Source organism: Trachypithecus francoisi, unplaced genomic scaffold, assembly GCF_009764315.1.
Source record: "Trachypithecus francoisi isolate TF-2019V2 unplaced genomic scaffold, Tfra_2.0 Contig01440, whole genome shotgun sequence".
Taxonomy (NCBI): Eukaryota; Metazoa; Chordata; class Mammalia; order Primates; family Cercopithecidae; genus Trachypithecus; species Trachypithecus francoisi.
In genome coordinates this window covers 15,262,509-15,280,601 of record NW_022681431.1, presented here as the reverse complement: position 1 = coordinate 15,280,601, position 18,093 = coordinate 15,262,509, and the positions used below count along the sequence as shown (strand labels likewise).

The 18,093-nt window shown below is 39.4% G+C and overlaps 1 non-coding gene across 1 annotated transcript; it reads right to left on the bottom strand.

Moving 5' to 3' along the window:
• Positions 1-10,186: 10,186 nt before the first annotated feature.
• LOC117096029 lies at positions 10,187-10,290 on the bottom strand. The gene has a single exon (XR_004442318.1). It is a non-coding gene; the product is annotated as a U6 spliceosomal RNA (small nuclear RNA).
• Between the last annotated feature and the right edge of the window lie 7,803 nt (positions 10,291-18,093).

Sequence of the window (18,093 nt, the reverse complement as noted above, 5' to 3'; positions counted from 1 at the left end):
AGCTCACTGCAAGCTCCACCTCCCAGGTTTACGCCATTCTCCTGCCTCAGCCTCCCGAGTAGCTGGGACTACAGGCGCCCGCCACCTCGCCCGGCTAGTTTTTGTATTTTTAGTAGAGACGGGGTTTCACCGTGTTAGCCAGGATGGTCTCCATCTCCTGACCTCGTGATCCGCCCGTTTCAGCCTCCCAAAGTGCTGGGATTACAGGCTTGAGCCACCGCGCCCGGCCGAGAGCCTCTTTAAACACAGAGCTCCCCAGCCCCTTCTTATAAAACACTGTGAAATATATCATACTTTTAGAAAAGAACAAAAACACACGCATGTATGTACAGTTGAAAAATAATTATAAAGCCAATACGTGTGTAACTTTCACCCAGGTCAAAAAATAAAATATTGTCAGAACCCTAAAAGCCCCCTGTGTGGCCCTCCCTAATCTACTTTAGATGTTTAAAGTTGCAGCTAAGAGCTCCCTTCCTAAGCAAGTCTGAAAAATACTGGATTAAGGGATTCTTTCCTGAATGCCCCTATAGCCATATTCACTGTTAAATCTTGTATGTTCCCGTTTTCTCTCTAGGTCTCAGAGGCTCCGAAATTTTGCTCTCTCCCTACCCCTGACCTCTACCTCCCAGACTCACGTAATCCTTTTGCCTCAGCCTCCCAAGTAGCTGGGACTATAGGCACACACCACCATGCCTTTTTTTGATTTTCTGTAGAGACAGACTCTCACTGTGTTGCCCAGGCTAGCCTTGAACATCTGCACCCAAACAATCCTCCTACCTCAGCCTCCCAAAGTGCTGGGATTACAGGTGTGAATCACTGCATCTGGCAGATTTTTTTTTTTTTTTTGCTAATATCAAGGACTTCTAGCTTTTTTCCTTTATATTTATCTGTTGCTTTCTATTCACTTTTCCCCTCCTTCCCCATCATAAGTCATCACTGACCATCTTTCATGAATACAACAAATCATTCCTTCCCAAAGATGAAAATAATTGTAGAGTACAAACCATACAGAGGCCACTAATTACAGGGACAGACTGGTTACATAATCCAGTTCTGTTTATCATTTTTCATTAGAATACTCGAAATACAGGAGACTTTTTTTTTTTTTTTTGAGACAGAGTCTCGCTCTGTCGCCCAGGCTGGAGTGCAGTGGCCAGATCTCAGCTCACTGCAAGCTCCACCTCCCGGGTTCCCGCTATTCTCCTGCCTCAGCCTCCCGAGTAGCTGGGACTACAGGCGCCCGTCACCACGCCCGGCTAGTTTTTTGTATTTTTTTTTTTTAGTAGAGACGGGGTTTCACCGTGTTAGCCAGGATGGTCTCGATCTCCTGACCTCGTGATCCGCCCGTCTCAGCCTCCCAAAGTGTTGGGATTACAGGCTTGAGCCACCGCGCCCGGCCAACAGGAGACATTTAATAAATATTTTTGAATAGTTGAAAGTTTCTTGGAATAGCTCCTACTATTCCTGTCCAGAATGTTCTTCCTCTTGGTTACTAAAGAAACCATCAGATTCCTAGTTCTTCCTTGATTTTCATTTTCTTTTTTGAGGTGGAGTTTCACTCTTGTCACTCAGGCTGGAGTGCAGTGGCGCGATCTCAGCTCACTGCAACCTCCGCCTCTCGGGTTCAAGCAATTCTCCCACCTCAGCCTCCCGAGTAGCTGGGATTACAGGTGCCTGCCTACACCCAGCTAATTTTTGTATTTTTAGTAGAAATGGGTTTCACTATGTTGGCCAGGCTGGTCTCAAACTCCTGACCTCAGGTGATCCACCTGCCTTGGCCTCCCAAAGTGCTGGGAGTACAGGCGTTGGTCACCGTGCCCGGCCTGCTTTTCTTTTTCTAAGTTAAGTATCCTCTGCCCCTCTGGGGCCAGACACCAGAGAGTCAGTCCTTCTGTGCCTTTTACCATTTATGTTTCTTTATTGAAATTTATAAGACCTCCAGTTCAGTATTGAATAAGTGGTGAATGCAGACAGACTTTTGTCTTGTTGTTGATTCTAAAGACAATGCATTCTCTTCCTGCCTTCCTTCATTTTTCTCTCTGCCTTTCTCTCTTTCTCACTCTCATTCTCTCTCTCTCCTTCCTCTCCTTCTTATTCTCTCTTTCTATCTCTCCTTTCACCCAGGGCCTTTTATTAATGAATATACTGCAAGATTGAGGAAGGAGACTGGCTAGAGCAGGGGAAGTATGGCTATATTCAGAAACTCTAATATTGGCATCAGGCTCTGTTTCTCTACTTTCTTATGGTGGTTTCTTTCTGAGGTAGGGTCTTCTCTCCTATTCAGACAAATGGCCACAACAACTCCAGGCTTTCAGTCTTCTAAATTATCAACCCAGAGAAGACAAAGTGCCTCTTTTCTAATACTTCCAGCAAAATTCTGGGAGTGAACACTCTTTGGCTAATTGGTTCAGCCTGGGTAAAAAGCCTGTTCCTGCAATCAAGGTGATATTATCATTGGTCAGACCTGACTCACCTGCCCACCCCTGGGGGAAAGTGGTTGGTGAGGTCAGCCCCATTTGAACCATATGAAGTTATTAAAGGTGTTTATCCAAAAGAAAATAGGATTGTTGTTCACACTGGGGCCTGTCAAGGGGTGGGTGGGGAGAGGGAGAGCCTCAGGAAGAACAGCTAATGGATGCTGGGCTTGATACCTAGGTGATGGGTTGATCTGTGCAGCAAACCACCACGGTACATGTTTACCTATGTAACAAACCTGCACATCCTGCACATGTACCCTGAACTTAAAATAAAAGTTGAAGATAAACAGAAAATAGGCGTGTTGTTACCTGAAGAAGAGGGTGTGGATATTCGTAAACTAACACAACAGCTACCTGCTATAGGCAGCATCTGAGCTGGGTTTGCAGGATGGACAGGATTTAAGCCTAGAGCAATAAAGAACAAGGGAGAGATAAATGGTACATGTGGAAGCCAGGGAAGTGCAGTGTAGACGGTTGAACCAGCAGCCTGGCCCCCCAGGAGGCCCCATAATAGTGAACCGAGAAGCCTTGTGTCTTCCTTGTTTCTTACTAAAATACTTGTTTGTAGTATTATTATTTTTTATCTTTAAAGTTTGCATATGTATACCTAGATATGTATGTATGTATGTATTTTTTTTTAAGAGACAGAGTCTTACCTGTCGCTCAGGCTGGAGTGCAGTGGCACAATCACAGCTCACTGCAGCCTCGACCCCCCAGGGTCAAGCAGTCCTCCTACCTCAGCCTCCTAAGTAGCTGGGACTACTACAGGTGTGTGCCTCCACACCTGGCTAATTTTTTCCTTTTTTATAGAGAAGGGGTCTCCTTATGTTGCCCAGGCTAATCTCTAACTCCTGGGGTCAAGGAATTCTCCCACCTCAGCCTCTCAAAGTGCTGGGGTTACAGACACGAGCCACCACACCCAGCAACAATAATTTCTTAACATAATCTAGTAATAAAATCTTCATTCAAATTTCTATGATTGTCTCAAAAAAAACCACTTTTATTTATAAGTTGGTTTGTTTAATTAAGATTCAAACACAGTCCGCACATTGCATATGGTTATGTGTCTCTTAAGTCCTCTTTTTTCAATAAACTTTTGAGGATTAACTTTAAGTCTCTTTTAATCTTTAATATCCTGTGTTCTCATTCCCCCCCCCCCCCACCTCATGTGTTTATTTGTTGGAGAAACTGGATTTTACAGGGTTTGACTGGGCAGCACCTCCCCAGTCATAAAAACTGAGTTGTTTAACATGTTTCTTTCTTTGGAGCTCTTGCCTCTAAACTGAAGATAGGTCTAGAGGCTTGATTACACTTAGGGTAATTTTCTTTTGTTTTCTTTCTTTTTTTGACAAGTCAACTTCATAGGTGGTGGTGTGTACTTTCCATTGCATCATAACAGGGGGCACGTCATGTCTGGTTCTCTTTTTGTTTGTTTGTTTTGTTTGTTTTCTTTTTGAGACGGAGTGTCGCTCCGTTGCCCAGGCTGGAGCACAGTGACACGATCTCGGCTCACTGCAAGCTCTGCCTCCCAGGTTCACGCCATTCTCCTGCCTCAGCCTCCCGAGTAGCTAGGACTACAGGCACTCGCCACCACACCCGGCTAATTTTTTGATTTTTGGTAGAGACGGGGTTTCACCATGTTAGCCAGGATGGTCTTGATCTCCTGACCTCGTGATCCACCTGCCTCTGCCTCCCAAAGTGCTGGGATTACAGGCGTGAGCCGCCGTGCCCAGCCATGTCTGGTTCTTTTAAATGGAATACTTCACTGCTTCAGCTTTCTGAAAGATGTGAGCATTTCGGGTACATACTATTTATTAGATCTAAAAGTTCCCTTTTGTTCCTAGTTTGAAAAGACTTTTCAAAAACTGTAAATGGATGCTTAATTTACTAAGTGCCCTTTCTGCATCTATTTAGGTATTTTCTTTTCTGCTTTGGATAACAGGATTTTCTGTCCTCATAAATTAAGTTAGGGGATGAGCTCTATTTTTTTCAGTTCTCAGGAAGAGTTTGTGTTGGATTGGAATTTTGACTTCTTTGAGTGTTTTGGTAGAATTTGCTTGTAGGTCTTTCTGTGTGGACCTGGTGTTTTCCTTGTGGGAATATTTAAAACCACTGATTCAATTTCTTGAATGGTTTCAGACCTATTCAGGTTTTCTACTTCTTAAGTCAGTTTCAGTGAGTTATGTTTTCCTATGAATTAGTTTGTTTCATCTAAGTTTTCAAAATTATTGGCATCAAATTTTCATAACATTTCCTTTTAATGTCACCTTTTCCATTGCTAATATTCTGTACTGATGTCTTTTTTCATTTTCTTGATCAATATTGCATAGGGTTTGTTGTTTCCTAAAGAAGAGGGTGTGGAACTTTTGGCTTTCATGGTCTTCTCCATTCTAAACTTTCCTTTTCACTGATTTCTACCCTTTATTATTTCCTTTCTACTTTCTTTGTATGTGTTCTGGTACACTTCTTTAAACTTTTTTTCTTTACATTAATTAATTTTTTTTTTTTAGAGAAGGGTCTCACTATGTTGCCCAGACTGGGGTATAGTTACTATTCACAGATGCTATCAGAACTCACTGCAGCCTAAAATTCCTGGGCTCAAGCAGATCCTCCCACTTCAGCCTCTTGAGTAGCTGAGACTATAGGTGACATTGCATCTGGCCAAACTTCTTAAGTTGAATACTTAGTTCCCTTTTTTTTTTTTTTTTTTTAAGACACAGCCTTGCTTTGTTGCCCAGGCTGGAGTACAGTGGCACAATCATAGCCCACTGTAACCTTGAACTCCTCCCTCAGCCTCCCAAGTAGCTGGGACTATAGGTATGTACCGCCATGCCTAGCTAATTATTATTATTTTTTGTAGAGATAGGATCTCCCTATGTTACACAGGCTAGTCTAGAACTCTGGCCTCAAGTCATCCTCCTGCCTTAGCCTTCCAGAGTGCTGGGATTACAGGCGTGGGCCACAGTACCCAGACTTTTGTTTCTAATATAGATGTTTAAGGCTATTAATTTTCTCTCCAGTTGCTGCCTCAGTCACATTCCTCTACTTATTTTCATTATAAAATAGTTTGAAAATGTTTTCTATTTTTATTTAAACTAATTTTTATTGCTTCTTTTTTGGCTCATGAGCATTAGGAAGTTAATTTCTATTTCTAGACTTTTTTTAAAGTTGAGTTTTACTTTATATTCAGTGAAATGCACAGATCATGTGTGTTGTTTGATAAGTTTTACCAAATGTAGATACCTGTCTAAATCACACATCTATTAACATAGAGACCGTTTTCATGACAGCAGAAACGTATGCTTTTTCTATCAGCTCTTTCTCTTCCCTGCACAACGTGAAGCAAGGACTATTTTTATTTTTAGCATCACAGAATAGCTTTGCCTTTTATAAAATTTAACATAAATGGAATCATGCTATGTGATTCTCTTTATGTCTAGGTTCTTTTCTTCATTACATTGTTTTTGAGCTTTTTTCATGTCGTTGCTTATATTTTGTTGTCATTCTCCTTCCTGTTTTTCTTCTTCTTCCTCCTCTTCCTTGTTCTCCTCCTCCTCTTTCTTCATAGTGTCACATTTCATGAAAATACCACGATTTACTTACCCATTCTCCTGTTGATGGATATATGGGCTGTTTCCAGTTTGGGGCAAATACAAGTGAAGTTGGTATGAGTGTTTTTGTACAAGTGTTTTTGTAGACTATGTTTTTCTTTCTCTTGGGCAAATACCTAGAAGTGGAAATGCTGAGTCATCTGGTAGATGGGTGTTTACCTTCATAAGAAGCCAAACAGTTTTCCAAAAAAGTTCTACCATTTCATACTCCTACCAGGAAAATCCTAATATTTGACATTTTATGTCTGTAATTTTAATTATTCTAGTGAGTAAAATATTATATTCTAGTTGTTTTTAAATTAGTTTTATGATTTTATAATGTATAGTTTACATACAAAAAAGATACACATATTATTGGGCATAATTTGGCAAGTCTTGACAAATGCACACACCTGTGTGTGTAACCACCACCCCTAATCAAGATATAGAACATTTCTCTCACCTCAGAAGATTTCCTTATGCTTCTTTACAGTCAATTACACCCACTTCTGCCCCAGGTTACAATCTCATTTCTACCACTTTATATTGGTTTTGCCTGTTCTAGAATTTTACATAAATGGAATTACACATGTTGTACCCTTTTTTTGTATGGCTTCTCTCAGCATAATTTTTTTTTGAGATTCATCCATATTTTTGAGTCTAATGTTATTTATTCCTTTTGACTGTGGATGTGCCACAACTTGTTTATCCATTCTCCTGATGATTGACATTTTTTTTTTCATTTCTGGCTAATTATAAACAAATCTGTGAATATTCTTGTACAATAATTTTTTGGATCTATGTTTTTATTTCTCTTGGGTAAATTCCTAGGAGTAGAATGGCTAGACTATATGAAGGTGTTTGTTTAACTTTTCAAGAGACGATCAAACTGTTTTTCAAAGTAGTTATCTATCAACACCTGTGAAAAGAAGGGAAGAGGAAAACCAAAGGAAAAAAACAAAGTGGTTACATAATTTTACATTCCCTATAACAGCGTATGAGAGTTTCAGTTGCTTTATATCCTTGCCAACACTTGGTGTGGTTTTCTTAATTTTAACTATTCTATTATGAGTGTGGTGGTTTTAATTTGCATTTCCTTGATCATTTGATAGGTGTTAATGTTTTTTTTTTTTTTTCTTTGAGACAGAGTCTCGCTCTGTCGCCCAGGCTGGAGTGCAGTGACTGGATTTCGGCTCACTGCAAGCTCCACCTCCTGGGTTCACGCCATTCTCCTGCCTCAGCCTCAGGAGTAGCTGGGACTACAGGCGCCCGCCACCTTATCCGGCTAGTTTTTTGTATTTTTTAGTAGAGACGAGGTTTCACCGTGTTAGCCAGGATGGTCTCGATCTCCTGACCTCGTGATCTGCCCATCTCGGCCTCCCAAAGTGCTGGGATTACAGGCTTGAGCCACCACGCCCGGCCAATAGGTGTTAATGTTGACCATCCTTACACATGCTACATATTCTTCTATGAAGTATCTGTTTAAACATTTCACCTGTTTTTGTGGACTATCTTCTTCTTATTGAGATGCAAGAGATATTTACATATTGTATTTATAAATTATTTGTCAAATATTTTCTCCTAATGTGTAACATACCTTATCATTTACTTAAATAGACCTATTAATAAGCAGATTTTAATTTTGATAAAGTACAGCTTATCAATTTTTTATGGTTAAGGCTTTTCTTGTTTTAGCTAAGAAATCTCTGTCATTCCAAGTTCATGATAGTGTTTTCCTTTATCTAGAGACTCTGTGGTTTTAACTTTTATATTTAGGTGGTGATCCATCTCAAATTAATTTTTGTGTATGTGATGAGGTAAACATCAAGATGTATTTTTCCCCATATGGATATCCAATTGTTCCAGCACCATTTTTTAAGAATGTTTCCCCATTCATTTCTTCTGGTGCCTTTGTAAAAATGTAATTGACTATTTATTATTAAATTCATTTCTGACTCTGTTCTGTTCCATTTGACTATCTGCCTATCTTGACATCAATACCACACTGTCTTGATTATAATATCTTTATAGTAACCAGCAATGTAAGTCCTCCAAATTGGTTCTTTTTTTCAAGATATTTTTGTTTTATTTTGCTGTTACTATTATATGTCCTCTGCATTTTCATGTACATTTTATCATCAGCTTCTCAATTTCTACCAAGGAAACAAAAATCAAAATAACACATGCTGGAATTTTGTTTGGGATTACATTGACTATAGATCAATTTGGGTATAGAGATATATCATCCATGAACATGGTATATCTCTCCATTTAGTCTGGCTTTTAAAAATTTCTTTCAGCAATGCTTTTCAAGTTTATATGTAGAGATTTGTTTATTTTATTTTTTAAGACAGGATCTCAGCCTGTTATCCAGGCTGGAATGAAGTGGCATGATTTTGGCTTACTGGAGCCTTGACATTGTGGGCTCAAGCAATCCTCTTGTCTCAGCCTCCAGAATAGCTGGGGCTACAGGTGCATGCCACCACACTTGGCTATTTTTTCTTTTTTTTTTTTTAAGAGATGAAGTCTCGTTATGTTGTCAGGCAAGTTGTAAACTCCTGGCCTCAAGTGAGCCTCCTGCCTCAGCTTTCCAAAATTTTGGGATTATGGGAATGAGCCACTGCACCCAGTCTATATGTAGAGATATTAAACAAATTTTGTCAAATTTGTTACCAAGTATTTTATGTTCTTTGCTGATCATGTAAGTGACAGTTCTTGAATTTCATTTTTTAAATTTTTTTGTAGCTAGTATATATACAATTAACTGTTGTATATTGACCTTGTAGGCTTTGATCAAAGTTTATGTTTTATTAAAAGTGAGTTTTTTTGTAAGTTCCTCGGGAATTTCTTTATTTGTAAGTAGAGAAAATTTTACTTCTTCTTTTCCAACTTTACTTGCCTTATTTCACAGGATAGGGCCTCCAGTACAATGTTGGCTGTAAGTGGTGAGAGTCAATACTCTTGCTTTGTTCTTGATTTTGGAGAGAAAGCATTTGGTCTTTCACCTTTAAGTGTGATGTTAATTAAAGGATTTTTAAGAGGCTTTGTTTAAGTTTAAAGTTTCCTTTGATTCCTAGGTTGCTGAGAGTTTTAATTATAAAATATTAAATTTTAACAATTATTTTTTCTGTAGTTATTGAGATGATAAAATTATTTTTCTCCTTAACTCTGTACACATGATAAACTATATTGATTGATTTTCAAAATGTTAAACTAAGCTAGCATTCTTGTGGTAAGCCCCACTTAACCATGGTACATTATCTTTTTTATGATAACTAAATTTGATTTGGTGGCTGCTAATTCAATTTGTTAAGAATTTTTGCATTTATATTCCTGAGGATTATTTGTCTATGATTTTATTTTCTTATACCTTACTGGTTTCGTACTCTTTTGAAAGAGTTTGTTTAATGTTGGCATTATTTATTTCTTAAATGTTTGAAATAAATCAGTAATTAAACCAACTGGACTTGGAGTTTTCTTTAGGAAAAAGTTTTAAACTATGAATTGAATTTTTAAAATATTAATGGAGATTTTCTTTTTGTATTAGTTTCTGTAATTTTTATCTTTCAAAGAATTTGCCCATCTCATCTAGGTTATTGAGTTTGATGGTATACCCTTGTTCAAAATATTTCTTTGTTATCCTTCACTGTCTGTTGATTCTATAGTGATGTTCCCTTTTTCATTACTAATATTTTATTTCTTCCCTTTTTGTCTTGATCAGTTTATCTAGGGGTTCCTTAATTTTATTTATCTTTTCAAAGAAGTAACTTTTGATCGTGTTTGTTTTCCTTATTTTCTTTCTTCTGTTTTATTGATTCTGGCTTTAATATTGTTTTCTACCTTCAATTTATTTTGGGTTTAAATTTCTTTTCTCTTTCTATCTTATTAAAGTGGAAACATGTATCAGTAAGTTTTAAGTCTTTATTTTCTTCTATACTCATTTAAAACTCTAAATTTCCTAAGCATTGCTTTATCTGCATCCAACATATTTTGGTGTGTTATGTTTGCAATACTACCCAGTTCAAAATATTTTCTAATTTTCTCTGTGATATTTTTTCTTTCTGATCTATGGTTATTTAGAGGTTTTTATTTTTAATTGCTACAAACTTGTGGATTAAAAAAAAAAAGGAAGACTTCATGAATTTGCATGTCATCCTTGTACAAGGGTCAGGCTAATCTCTGCATCATTCCAGTATTAGTCTATGTGCTGCTGTAACAAGTACTTGTGGATTTTACATGTATCTCTCATTTACTGATTTCTAATTTATTTCCATGTGGAGAGAGTATTATCTGTGCAATTTAAGTCTTTTTGAAATGCATCCAGACTTATATTATGGCTCAGCATATGGTCTATTTTGGTTAATATCTGATGTGCTCTTGAAAATAATGTATGTTGTGGAGTTGTTGGTTATTTTCTTCTGTAAATGTCAATAATGTTAAGATAGTTAACCTAATTCATATCTTTTCAAATGTAATAGATATTTTTTTAGTCTATTTGACCTATCACTTCCTGAGAGAGTAAATTTTGTTGTTGTTGTTGTTGATACAGGGTTGCTCTAAAAACTATAATATACATTCTTAATTTATCATAGCCTACCTTGCATTAATATTTTTGAATTATCAGAAGTGAATATGATACAAGATATTCCACTTATCTACTTCGCTTTCATTGTGCTACTGTTACTGCTCATTTTGCCTTCGTATGTCATAAACCCCACAATGATGATTCTCCCGTTAACAACACATGTTTTAGAGAAATTAAGAAATAAAAAAGTGTCTTTATTTTCACCACTACACTAATGAGGAAAGAAAAATTATTTTATATTCATATACTTACCATTTCTGGCATCTTTCACTGGGGAAGGGTGTGCAGAACCCAACTTTCTAACTGATATAATTCCCTATTTCCTTTCAGCCTGAAGATCTTCCCTTAGCACTTCTTTTTATTGTCTGTGTGTGTGCAGGTCTACTGCTGATGAACTTGCTCAGCTTTTACCTATATAAAAATCTTTTATAGTCCATCTTTGTGCTTTCCATGTCATATTTAAGAAATATTTGCCTAACTGAATAGGTTTTTTTTCTGTTGTTTATTCTAGAAGTTTTATGGTGCTGCCTTTTACATTTAGGTATATCCATTTTTAGTTAATTTTATGTATGTTGTGAGGTAAGAATCAAGGTTCATATCATTTCTATACAATTGTTCCAGTACCATTTGTTGTGAAGATTATCCTTTCCCCATCAAATTATTTTGGCACCCTTGTTGAAAACTGATTGACAATATGTATGCAGATCCATTTCTAAATTTCCCATCTGTTCCATTGTCCTATAAGTATCTCTCTGTAATAACACTACATTGTCTTGATTATTACAGCTTTATAAGAAGTCTTGAAATTGGGTAGTGTTAGTCTTCCAAGTTGGTTCGTCTTTTAAAGAATTGTTTTGGCTCTCCTAGGTCCTTCGCATTTCCAGATAAACTTTAGAATCAGCTAATCAATTTCTACAAAAAAAAACTGGATGGAATTTTTCTTAGAATTACATTGAATATATATATTGATATAGAGAAAATTCAGATTGTAACAATCTTGAGTCTTTGGTTCATAAACACGGTATATATCTACATTTATTTGGATCTTCCCTAAAATCTTAGAGTAATAGTTTTATAATTTTCAGTCTTCTAAATTTGAAGTTATACATCTTTTCCAAATTTATTACCATTCCACATTTTTGATACCATTGTGTTATTGCTTTTTAATTTCAATTTCAAATTCTGCCTTGCTAGTATATGGAAATTATTATTTGTGTATTGACCTTGTGTTCTGCAGCCTTGCTTACTCACTCATTACTGCTAGTAGCTTTTTTAGTAAGTTTTGGGGAACTTTTACACAGATAATCAAGCTGTCTTCAAAGATAGTTCGATTTCTTTCTTCCTTTTCAATCTAGATACCTTCCTTTTTTCTTTTACTTTCTTTATTGCATTGGTTAGGATCACCAAAGCATGGTTAAATAAAAGTGGTAGAAGCATACGTGTTACCTCCTTTCTGATCTTAGGGAAAAACATTAAGTCTTTCACCATTAAGTATAATATTAACTATAACAGTTTTGGGGGGTGCCCTTTATCAGACTGAGAAAAGTTCACCCTATTCTTGTTTCTCTGTGAGTTTTTTCTTTCATGTAAATAAATTTTGAATTTTTTAAAATGCTTTTTCTGTATATACAGAGATGATTGTATTAGTTTATTTTTACTAATGTGATGAATTACATTTATTTATTTATTTATTTATTTTTTGAGATAGAGTCTCACTCTGTAGCCCAAGCTGGAGTGCAGTGGTACGATCTCAGCTTACTGCAACCTCTGCCTCCTGGGCTCAAGTGATTCTCATGCCTCAGCCTCCCAAGTAGCTGGAACTATAGCTGTGAGCCACTACGCCTGGCTAATTTTTTGTATTTTAGTAGAGACGGGGTTTCACCATGTTGCCCAGGGTGGTCTCGAACTCCTGAGCTCAGGCGATCTGCCTGCCTCAGCCTCCCAAAGTGCTGGGATTACAGGTGCGAGCCACCACATCCGGCCTACATTGATTTTTGAGCATTAAAACAACTACAAGGCTTATCCTGCAATAAATCTCACTTATGATATATTATCCATCTTAAATATTGCTGCATTTGATTGGCTAAAATTGTGTTTAAAGCTTTTACTTCTATATTTATGAAGGATATTGGTTTATAATTTCCTTTTCTTGTAATGGCTTTATTTTATTGCAATTTGTATCAGGTTTTGCTATTAGGGTAATGCTAGACTCAGAAGAAGTTTGGAAGTGTTTCCTCCTCTTCTATTTTCTGGAAGACTTTGTGTAGAATTTGTATTATTTGTTCCTTAAATGTTTGGCAGAATTCATCAGTGAGCCCATTTGGGTGTGGAGTTGTTTTGTGGGAAGGCTTTTACCTATAAAGTTCATTTATTTCATAGTTATATTAATAGCAATGGAGCTATTCACATTATTTCTTCTTGAGTGAGCTGTGGTAGTTTGTGTTCTTTAAGAACTTTGTCCATTTTCATGTAAGTTGTCAACTTTATTGACATAAAGTTGTTCATAATATTCTGTTACTAGCCTTTTAATGTCTAGGATTTGTGGTGATGGTCTCACTCTTGATAATCTCTGTCTTCCCTCTTTTATTTCTGATTAGTCTGACTAAAGACTTATTCATTTGTTGATCCCAATGAATCAATATTTGGTTTCATAAATTTTTCTCTATATTTTTCTATTTGCTTTTTCTTTAAATTCTTATCTTTATTATATCTTTTCTTCTGTTTATTTTGGGTTCAATTTGTTCTTCCTGTATTAAACTTTAAGGTTAAAGTTTAGGTCATTGATTTGAGAGCTTTCTTGTTTTCTAATACAAATGTTTAATGTCATAATTTTCCCTCCATACTCTACTTTAGCTGTATCACACCAATTTCATATGTCTTCATTTTCATGTAGTTCAAAATATTTTCTAATTTCACTTGTGATTTTTTTATTTGATTCATGAGCAACTAGAAGTGTGCTATTTCATTTCCAATTATTTGAAAACAGTAGTATCTTTCTGTGCTTATTTCTAATTAAATGCCATGTGGTCATAAAACATACTCTCCGTGATCTGAATTCTTTTACATTTGTTGAGGCTTGTTTCATGGCTCACATCATGTTCTACCTTGGTAAATATTTTATCTGCCCTTGAAAAAACGATCTTCACCCACAGCTGGTGCAGTGTTTCTCCCATATTATTAGGTCAGATTGGCCGACAGTTATGTCTTCTATATCCTTACTGATTTTCTGTTTATTTATTCTATCAGTTATTGAGAGAGAGATGCTGTTTTTGGCTTTGTTACTGTAGTCTAGAATAGCTCTTACTCTAGAACTACAGTGGTTTTACTTTTAAGCTATGGACTTTCTGGTGTCTCAACTGAATGCAAGGTGCTGTTTAGTAAGGCCTAGCTGGTCAGACCTCCACAATTCCCCACTGCTGTATACCCTTCAGCATCTCTAGTCCGCTCACAGATTTTTGCCCCACAGATTCGAGCTGATACGTCACTCAAGGGGAAGTCTGTGCAGATATCTGAGCCTCTTCTGTGCACAGCACCGTACCCCATCCAATTCCAGCTGCCTTGGCAGCCTCAAACTCCAGGCACCGTTTCTTCTTCCCATGAGACCATGGCTCTGTTTGGGCTCCACTTCTCTGTGTGGTAGTTTGGAAAGTGGCCCTGAACAGGAAGCTAAGGTGAATCTGGAACTAGCCTTTTCTGTAGGTAGTACAGTATGGGGCAGCTAGTTGCAATTCAATAGCTATTTGTTGAATGAGTGAAGGAATTCAGTGGGATCCACACACTGCCTGTTAAGGTTTTAAATGTGTCTACGTCTGAAAGAAGGGAAGCCTGTGAAGCTGAAATAATGACGATGATGGATGATGGGGAACAAGCAAGTCCCAAGTTGTAAACTTGGGGAACAAGCTTGTCCGGCGGTTCAGAAGAAGAAGAAACCATCATATTACACATCTGGGTAAAATCATGTGGATATTCCCTTTTTCCCTTTCCCTATGGGGAGCTCTGTTTTATCAAAAGGCAGTGTTGGAAGCAACAGAGTTGGGTTTGAGCAGTGGTGTTCAAATATTTTAATCACATCCCCCATTAGTAAAATAGAAATTTAAATCATCTTCCTAATATAGGTAAATTTATTTATTTATAAATTATTTTCATGTATCATAATTGGCTAGTGTCTCAAGGCATAATATGCACTTAAGGTGATGCTTACCATTAAGGATAGTAAACAAATTCATTCTCAAATTATATTCTTGGTCATCCTGGGCTTTATGGCTGGCTTTATATCATATCCGATTATGTGAAAACGAAGTGTGACCTAGAATAGATGAAACACCTTGAGATGTTCTAATATTTAATAGTTAGTTCCTCACTTCAGGGGATTTCATTGGACACCTATTTTGGAGACCTTTTGCTTAGGGAAAAGGCCTTTGGGAAGTCAGGGGGCCTGGCTGAGGTCAGCACCTGGTTTCCTTTGAGAAGCTGCCAACTCTCCCAGCCAGAAGCACACTCCTGCTGCCATCTCCTGCACTGCTCTCGCTGGTAATGTTAGTAACGAGGCAGCTGGAACGGGGAAACCCAGCAGCCCTCAGTGTGAAACCTTGCCACAGCTTTGTCACTAGCTGGCTCTGGGACCTTGAGCAAGTTGATTCTGTGGATCTCAGCAATCTCAGATGGAAACACAGGTCTCATCTAATTTCCAATCCCATCTTTCTATAAGAAGTAGCTCAGTATAGCGGCTTCTAAAAATCCTGGGTTCAAAATCACTTAACATCTATGTGGCCTTGAGTGAATGAGTTAGCTTTTCTGAGCCTTGCTTTCTGATCTATAAAATGCAAACACACTTTACTTGTGAAGATTAATTGAGATTATATATATAAATCCAAAAAGCCAATATTTTTCTATATCTCCTGCACCTGTGGCTCTCAAGTTTTATATGGGGCGTCAGAATCCGTGGGAAACTGGGCGAAATAAACATTCTGCCCCGGCCTCCCCACACCCCGTCCCGCCCCATTCCTCCCATCCCACTGCATCCCTGATTCTGAATCAGAGTTTCTGGGATGGAGGCCCACAATCTACATTTATTTATTTATTCATTTATTTAGAGATGGCGTCTCACTGCATTGCCCAGGCTGGAGTACAGTGGTACAATCTCAGCTTACTGCAACCTTCGCTTCCTGGGTTCAAGCAATTCTCCTGCCATAGCCTCCTGAGTAGCTGGGATTACAGGTGCACACCACCCTGCCCAGCTAATTTTTGTATTTTTAGTAGAGATGGGGTTTCACCATGTTGGCCAGGCTGGTCTTGAACTCCTGACCTCAAGTGATGCACCCGCCATGGCCTCCCAAAGTCCTGGGATTACAGGCATGAGCCATCACACCCAGCCCGGCAATCTGCATTTTGAGGGACTCCTGCCTGCTTGCACTGCACCAGTCTGTGTATACCACCCTCCACACCAAGTACAGAGTCTTGCACTTGGAAGTGTTCAAAAGAAAACAAAAGGGCAAGACAGGAGAAAGCAAGCAAAACAAAGGGCCTGTGCTCCTGCAGGTCAAACAATCCCCAGCCAGGCTACTCAGCACACCACCCACAGGTCAAGGCTTGCCAGCCCAGCCTAGCCCAGCCCTGCTGGAAAGTTCGCTGTGGTCAGACCATGTTTTTCAGCTCTCTGCTCTCCTCTCCCGTGGCTGTGTTTTGACAGGTGTATCCAGGGCTGGCGCAGCAGAAGTTGTCAGTTCAGCCCTGGCTAGGGATGAGTTGGAGGGAGGGCAGAAGGCTTGCCCAGTCCCCTGTCCTGCCTGGGTTGGAGAGGTAGTAAGGTCGCTGGGGTGAAATGAGTGAGCCGGCCTGGGGTTTTTAGAGGCACTCAAAGGACATGGGCCAGGTCTGTGGCTTCCAAAAAGCCCCTGCTCTCCTTAGAAGGAGCCCAGGCAGCCTGGCGCGGTGGCTCACTCCTGTAATCCCAGTACTTTAGGAGGCCGAGGTGGGTGGATCATGAGGTCAAGAGATCAAGACCATCCTGGACAACATGGTGAAGCCCTGTCTCTACTAAAAATACAAAAATTAGCTGGGCATGTTGGCACATGCCTGTAGTCCCAGCTACTCAGGAGGCTGGAGAGTAGGCAGGAGAATCGCTTGAACCCAGGAGGCAGAGGTTGCAGTGAGCCAAGATAATGCCACTGCACTCCAGCCTGGTGACACCACAAGACTCCCTCTCAAAAAAAAAAAAAAAAAAAAAAAAGGAAGGCCCAGGAGTGACTTCAGGGCTTTGCAAGTCTGGTGGGGATTAAAATCATCCCAATGGTGAAGGCTCGGCTTCTAATCTGGGGACTGAAATTCTACTGGCTGTTACCACTCAATGTGGCTTCAGACTTCACTGGGGCAGGAACACTTCCCAAGAAATATGTGGTAAGAGGCCTCCTGTGGACCCTCACCAATAGGAAAGTAGTCTGAGAACTGGATCTACCACTAGCCAGAGATACCAGACCAGAGTTCCAGCCCCAGATGTGCAGCAAACCCCTCAACTACTCTCAGTCCTTGGTTTGTCCCATGAGAAGTAAGACTTGAGCCTCAGACCCCGTCTCCCAGATCCCTCCCAGCTCTCACAGTTCAGGGAGTGTGAAATGAGACTTGCAGGGGCTGGTGTGCTGGCCACTCACCTGCAGAGGAGCACGCAGCACACCCACTGTGGCCCAGGAGGCTCTTCACCCATATAATAAGGACCACCGTGACAATGGCTGATGTTTATGGTGTGCTGAATATTGTCAGGTGCTGCGGACATCTCAGGTGTCAGTGGGGAGGAGGAACCTCATGCTACACACTACAGAGGAAGCAGTGAGGTCCATGTGAGGCGGCCATGTTTGGCCCCATCCTCACTCCCCTGCCCTTTTACTCACTTCCTCAACTGAGCACCAACCCACCAAAAAAAAAAAAAACCCAAAAACAAAAAACAGGGCCCCAGGCTTGCACTAGGTCACATCTATTTTGTCAGTAAGTGAAGCTGCTGTGCCGACTCACAGAGGATCCGGCTGTCTTCTTCCGTAATCCGCAGACCCTACCCCTTGGGGCAGGTCTGGCCTGGTCTCTGCCTCCTTTCCTGTTCTATCTCCTTGTCTTGGAGACAAAAGCCAGAAGCAGGAGGTGTCACTCACATGTCCAGGCCTGCCCCGTTTTCTAATCTTGTTTTAGCCAAAGAGCTCCAGGGTCAAGCTGCAAGATGCACGGGCCTTACCATTTCCCGCTCTGTTCCTGCTCGCTCCAAGTAATTCCCTCAGACGCTCTACGTCCCTGGCCGAACTCAGTGTTTCTAAAATGAGATTAGACCCAACTCCACAGTGAGATTGAATTTCTGGGGGACCCTTGTCACTGGTTCTCCTTCAGAGGCTCACCTGGAATGCAGCCCTGAAGGCATCATACCCTCAAGTCAGGCAGAAAGGACTCAAAGACACCTCAC